The sequence below is a fragment of the Nymphaea colorata genome, chromosome 10 (assembly GCF_008831285.2).
Source record: "Nymphaea colorata isolate Beijing-Zhang1983 chromosome 10, ASM883128v2, whole genome shotgun sequence".
Lineage (NCBI taxonomy): Eukaryota > Viridiplantae > Streptophyta > Magnoliopsida > Nymphaeales > Nymphaeaceae > Nymphaea > Nymphaea colorata.
In genome coordinates this window covers 12,548,888-12,555,807 of record NC_045147.1, presented here as the reverse complement: position 1 = coordinate 12,555,807, position 6,920 = coordinate 12,548,888, and the positions used below count along the sequence as shown (strand labels likewise).

The 6,920-nt window shown below is 39.7% G+C and overlaps 1 long non-coding RNA gene across 2 annotated transcripts; it reads left to right on the top strand.

Moving 5' to 3' along the window:
- Positions 1-1,408: 1,408 nt before the first annotated feature.
- Positions 1,409-5,517, top strand: LOC116262583 (uncharacterized). 2 transcript variants are annotated; one of them, XR_004174509.2, is made up of 3 exons: positions 1,422-4,587; positions 4,746-4,848; positions 4,944-5,517. It is a non-coding gene; the product is annotated as an uncharacterized LOC116262583 (long non-coding RNA). The 2 variants fall into 2 exon arrangements; XR_007574490.1 differs by having other exon boundaries at positions 1,409-4,848.
- Positions 5,518-6,920: the final 1,403 nt, after the last annotated feature.

Here is a 6,920-nt window from a genome sequence, read left to right as displayed (position 1 = left end):
CGTTTGTAACTTGAGTTTTAACTCAAGATTGAGCTTACATAGGTGAGTTTGAATCGAATTCGAGTTAACTCGACTAGTTGTTGTGCATCTTTAATCTCTGATTTTTGCTGGACCTATGGGATCCTCGTCCAATGGTGCGAACATTAAATGAAGACCAACTTCTTTGCATGGAAAAGAAATAAATGGGAGACGACGCAGAGTTATTGCTTGCATCCGATGTCTGGGTTCTTTCGCGGTGCAGGTCTTTGGTCGACGTGTCCTCGGCACTGTCAGCTTGATTTTCCAACAGGCTTACGATTGTTAACGTCATTGTTCACGTGAATTTCGAGTTTCAAAAAAGCAAGAAAAATTAAGTTTTATTTTGGGGAGCAACCGTAGAGCGGTGGGAAAGCCTCGCACGGAGGGTGGACTTGGTGAAATTTTAAAATGAAATAAACTTTCGAAATTGAAAATCCAGAAGAGAAAAGGAGAACCCTAGATAGAAAAAAATTCTTACCACCGGTGGTGAAAAAGCTATTTATCTTTTCCTGCCCCGCGACAGGTGCAATTATTTATACACGTTAAATAACGAAGATACCCTTTCATAGAAGGAAGACGTCAACGGGTCGGGTTTGGGTAGGACCCAGTTTTTTTTAATTTTTCTTGGTGTGACTTAATGGGATCTGACCTAATCGGACTCAGTTTTGGATTTTCGGAACACAGACTTGATCCGGTTAGCTTCAAAATTGGATTCTTAGGTGAGATTTCAAAATCGGGCTTAATGAGACCTTGATAAGATCCTTTTCAGGCAATTATAACAAAATATTACTGTTTATTCATGTGTAACAGTAACAACTTGTTAAATCAAAGAAGACTTTTTTTGTTAGACCCAATCCAATGGGTTAGGGGATCGGGTTCACCCCCCTGCCATTGGCATCCTTTTAAGTGGGGGGAAGTAAGTCGACTACTCCATGTAGATCTGGTAAACAAATTCGGATCAGGTTACTAATTAAATCCGGATTCATACGTTTGCCAGGACCGCACCAAACGGTGTCCGGTTAAACCAGACCCGACCCATCGTCATGTTTTTGCTTTTGTATATATCCACATTTTTTTTCTAATAGAAGGTCGAGAGTTTATTGGAACTTCAAATGCAATCAACTCTCTCTCGTGCAGACCACGAATGTCTAGAACCATTTTTGCCCTTCACCGCCCTAAATAAAGCGAAAGGATTGCCCTGATCACGACTTGTAATTTAACACCATGAGGCTGGGTATTTCGGCAATCAAACTCTTCCTGTACCTACGGATTTTATAAACGCAAGGAAAATTGGAAAGGATGGAGATCACGTGTCTCCGTATATAATATATATATATATAAAAGGGCACGGTGATTCCTGTAGGTAGCATTAACTGGTTGTCCTTTTCTGTCTTTTACGAGTCATCCTCTTATCGATTTTTCTATCCCTCCTCCCCTTTCCCTTGCCGTCTCTTTCTCTTGCCTTGTGAATCCTCCTAAACTTCTCTCTCCGCTTCTCCTGCTACTCTCTCCCCTCCCGCTCATCATCATATCATGATGATGGATGGGTGGTGGTCATTCTTGTTGCAGACGAAACCAGCAGAGGGAGGAGCTTTTTGCAGCGCGAGCGTCGGGAAGAAACCCCTCTTCCCGCGGCCCCTTTTTTAAGCGAGACTTTTGGGAGGTTTTTCTCCGTTTGTGGGGAATGTTGTCTGGCTCGAGGCCACTCACACGTGTGGGAGGAGAAGCAGGAAAAGGAAATGGAAAAATAAAGCTTCCCCTTCCTTCCTAGTTCCTTCCTTCCCCCCGCCTTTCCTCCCCCTGCTTTTCCTTTTTCCGTTTCCGTTTGCTTTGCTCGTGTGAGTGCCGTCGGACCAGGCTTCATTCCCCTCAAAACCTCACTCCCCGCTCTGAGCCCCAAATCTCTCCTTAGATTCTGATTTTGTTGATGAATAAGGTAAGTTCATCGATCCCCATCTCGTTATCTTTATTCTTTTTGCCCTTTTTGGTTGGTGTTTTCCCTGATAGGAGTAATGATGGTCGATTTTCGGGTCGATGGAAGGGAAAGATTGGAGTAATGATGGCCGTAAAAAGGCCTGGTCATGATGGATTTCCGGCCATCTGGTGCAAGCATTCATGGTTTTATGATTGTGCGTACTTCTATCATCATTTCTTTACTGGATCTGTGGATTTGTGTTTCTTTTTATGCATATTAATGATTTTTTTCTTCTTTCTGCTCGAATATGAACGAAAATGCTTTCCTTTTTTTTTTTTTTTTACTTCGGCTGCAATAATTCGTCTCCATGAAATTTTTGTTGTTTTTCCCTGTCCAGTTTTTGTTTTTTTCCTCAGGTATAAGGTGTTGGGTGAAGAAGGGCCCTTTCAGTTTTATATTTCTGGCTTTACTTGTTGATTCTTTTGTTGGGTTGTCATTTCTCCTGCATTTTTTTTTTGTTTCCGACTGTTTGTGTGATTGGTTTATGATTCTAAGCGGAGTTTAAGTCTCGTCTCAAAGTCGAAGCAAATGGGTGTGCTTTTCTTATTAACTCGGGAATAATGTGGAGCGCTTAATCGGATATTTCCATTCATTTTTTTCACTCGTGATTTTCCATTATCTATTGTCCTCGCACTTGTGCGGTGTTTGTGTTTGATAGTCATTATCCTGAAACTCAACACACAGACAGACAGACACACAGACAGAGAGAGGGAGGAGATGACGATGAGTTTTAGACTCGTTAGGTTGAGGACTTATTGCAACACTCGATCTGGATGATGGGTGTTCAATTTGCTGATCTCTTGGATCTCAACTGCTTGTTTCTCGCGCTCCTGTTTATCATCTCTTGATGTTTCCTTGATTCTCGCATCATTCACTCTGTCCATGAAGCTGCCTTGTGAGTCTTTCTCTCCCTCCCTCTCTCTGTCCCAAAACGCATTCTCCTGTGCTTATCTTTTTCGATCATTTTACTCCTCCTTTTAATCTCTTTTTGCTTCACACCTGAAGCTTTCATCTTTTTCCCACCGAAACGCCTTTTGTGTAATGGGTACAAAGTTAGCTGAAAGTGGAAGAAAAAGCGAGAGAAAAGAGGGTGATGATGCTCATGGGGGAGGGATGAAGAATCATTGTGAACACGGCCAAACGCAAAGGTGAGAGTGAGAGAGAGAGAGAGAGAGATGCCTGAAAATCATGTTGAACATACCGAAACCCATGAAACAAAGAAGAGAGAGAGAGAGAGATGGGATCTTCAGTCCACAGGCCACGCATCCATAGAAGTTGCTACGTCATGGATTCCAAATGCGCATTTATTCCTTCCATCCCCTTTTTATCACTATCGGTTTCACGCGTAGAACAAGATCAATAGCAAGAAAAATAGCGAAAAAAGAAAGGGATAGCATGTTCCAACCATTTAAGATCGTTCGTTTTTCGAAATTTATGGCTGAAAACAAGCAGTGATTAGAAATTTGAACACGAGTTTGACACTTTGACCGATTTAAGATCGGTCCCTTTTAGGGACTACACTTCCCTATTGGACTAAGCCTAGTGCATTGGGACATCGGGAATTGATCCAATGTGCTTTTTTTAAGTAGCTATTTTTTACTTTGGATATATATATATATATATATATTTTCAGAACGACCGCCATGGTATTAGAATTGTTATTGTAAATATATCAAGAAAGCTGAATCGTGGAGTTGTTGTCCATATAGCTCCTCTGATTTGTCTGTTCTTGAAAATCAATACTGAATGAAAGAGAGAGAGTAGAGCAATGGTGAAGTACCAAGTTTCTAAGATATCATGGCTCGAGGCAAGCTTTCTTAGGACATAAGATCAGGATCGTTCACATTGGCGCCGCTACCCAACGCCTCAAAATCAGGCAGTGCAATAAACGGAGGGAGAGAGAGAGAGAGAGAGAGAGGTTGAAACTTGAAAATGGTGAACATTAATTTGTTAAGTAAACTTTCATGCATATTTTCGTGACTTACTGCGGTGTTCAGCGTGCAGCAATGAATGAATGCATGAATGAATGTGAAAGAGAGAGAAGCAGCAGCAGAAGAAACAGGAAGGGACTGCCCTATCGTTTTTTAAAGCAAAAATTTGTAGTTATCTTTTTCGGAAACCGAAGTTTTGTTGAGTAATTCAATGTTGACAGGATCTTTGACTTGCCCTTGAGCTAGGGTTTCCTCTCGAGTCGTGTCTTTAGAGAGAGAGAAGGATCGACGGGAGAGGCAGAAAAAATTGGAGGTGTCCTGGAGTATGCAGGTGGGGCCCACGTGCACGTACTACTCTTGGACTCCTTTTCTGGTCCGCCTCCAGCTCACGGTTTCGACGAACGGCTGAGATCAGCTGGAAGATAGGAAACGTACGGTCTTGATTTTGTCCGTTTCTCATTTTAAAGCCCTACTGCTGTCATCTTCTCCGCTGTCTTCGTGTTGCAGGAGCTCGCAAAATAGTTGCTGACACACCGAAGCAGGTTTCCCGCAGGGGCGATTCCTCATTTATCTCACTGTAAGACTTTTTACTCATGCAGGTTTAAGGGCCTTGTCTTCACCGATTCTGCAAACTTGGTAGCCTGAAACGTCCTCCACATGCAGGTATCGTCCACCGTTTGTGCCTTCATATCTAGAAAAGTTTTTCCGCTTCGAGTTTGATTTGCGATCCATTGGAGAAAATGAAGATTCTTGCTTAGTTCTCTTCCTCGTTCATAGAAACTATCGTTTATCATAATGTGATGCTTTTTGAGCACGTACAGCGCTTTCGTGCTTCTTCAGAAAGCGCAACGTCAACAGGAGATCCTGTCGCCAACTTCTGTTATGAGTATGAAGATTTTACTTTACAGAACTCTCGATCAGCAGGTGAAAAAATCTTATTATGGGCCATGGCATTAGATTGTGTTTCTGAGCACCAAGTACGTCATTAACTTTCCTCCGCTTCTTTTATATATATATAGCTTCGTCACCACGATAAGCAGACGAACACTGCTGTAAAGATGCTGCATGGAGAAAAGAGTACTGCTGCTCTGGTCAGTGGATGTTTCTAGCATCAACAGCCGTCAGATTTGGAATCCACAGTTTGCGAGATGAACGATCGATATCGCGAAACTGTAATCCTTGCATGCTAAAACCCATGAATCTAATGTCTAAACCTTTCCCTTTGACATTCATAGATTTGGTGACATTTGAAGGCAAGATTCTCAAGTTTACAGTCTGCTAGAACCGTAAAATCGAGATGGGTCCTCGTAAAGCCAGATAATATATATATATATATGTATATATATATATATCTATATATATATATATATATATATATATATATATATTAGAATCAATCAAAGTGTCCGTTAAAAGGTTTGTACAACATGTGTCACTGTCACTGAGGACTATTTTGTTTTCTTTTTTCAACTGCAAATAGTAGCATTGCAACATTGTTGTCTATTGTACTATAAGTCTACTTAGATAAGTCTACTTAGATCCCGAAGCAGTTCTGGTGAAGAGAAGGAGAAAGGGTTTTGCCCTCTTTTGACAGCTTTGACTCATGATAAATATTGTGATTTTATAAGCATTGTTTATATTCTTCCTCATCGTGTGTTCATGCTGCACATATAGGCCATTTGGGCAGAAAGTGAGATGCATGGACAGGGTGGTGCACACAACATATATGGTGGTACAAACAACACATATACACTTAAAAAAAAAAGATGGGAGTTGGGCTATTTAATGGATTTTTCAAAAACAAATGATCTTTTTGGACTTTTAAGTTTTTCCTTACCACTTTTGTCCTAAGACACAAAAAAGTATACTATCATGAGCAGAGGTGTTATGGTGAGTGGTGTGCAATCTTTTGTGCATAAGCTGCGCTTATAACCAGCTTGGATTTGGGTCCCAAAGGAACATTGGCATTTTTTAATGTCCCAGAATCAGCCGATTGCTTTATTCTTAACATTTTTTAGCTTATTATTTTACAATCTGATACCTATATGATAGAATGAGGTTTCATGAATGTTTAGATCGTAAAATTGTTAAAAATGACAGATAACTTTTTTGTTGTAAAACTCATCTTAAATGTGAGAAAGCGTTAGTTTTATGTTCGTCAGTATTTTCCTAAACATGCAGATTGCACCTGCAACATAATGATTTTTAGGAAAAGTTTTATCACACATTACACATATACGTAGATGTGTTGCATGAGTATTATTCCGGGACTTATCAAACCCAGCCTTGTAATTATTTTTTATGGTTTTTAAATTATTAATATAAAAATGAGCTGATATAAAAATCATTGTTTCCATAAAGAGTATTATCAGTTGTAAAAGCCCCAAAAGGTTTCATATCATTCATCTCAAAGTCTTTTAAAATCTTGCTTATACATCTAGAAACGTCAATGTTTTCTATATATCTAATGTTTGCCCTTAATGAACACCTAGATATGGTATATTATTGTTAGAAAAATAAATGAAAAATGTCAGAAATGAGGTATATATTCGTCAAATGTGTGTGTAAAGGGAAAATTCAATATCACAACTTGTTGTAAGATATATAATTCATATAAGCTTTGGGACTATTCAAAAAGCTAAGTTGGGCCAGTTCGAGCTTGGGCTACCCGAGCTAAGCATTAAATCCTTTTTATTTTCAAACAAAAGGTAACTTATATATTTGAATTGAGGGCCTACCTTTCCAAAGGTAAACATAACACTCGGTACACCGGAGGTACTATTTGCATTAACATTTTGAAAAAATATAGTATATATGTGGTTTAAATGAGTCTAGTACTCGAGCCTATATGAGGCAAGCGTGTCCTTCTCGACTCATTAAGAAAACAAGTTTAGTTTTTAGCTCCAATTTTACTTGAATCAAGTTCGCACAAGTTGAGCTCTAACTAGCTTCTCATGTTAATGCAACTAAGCCTATCCTTCCCATTACTAACTTAA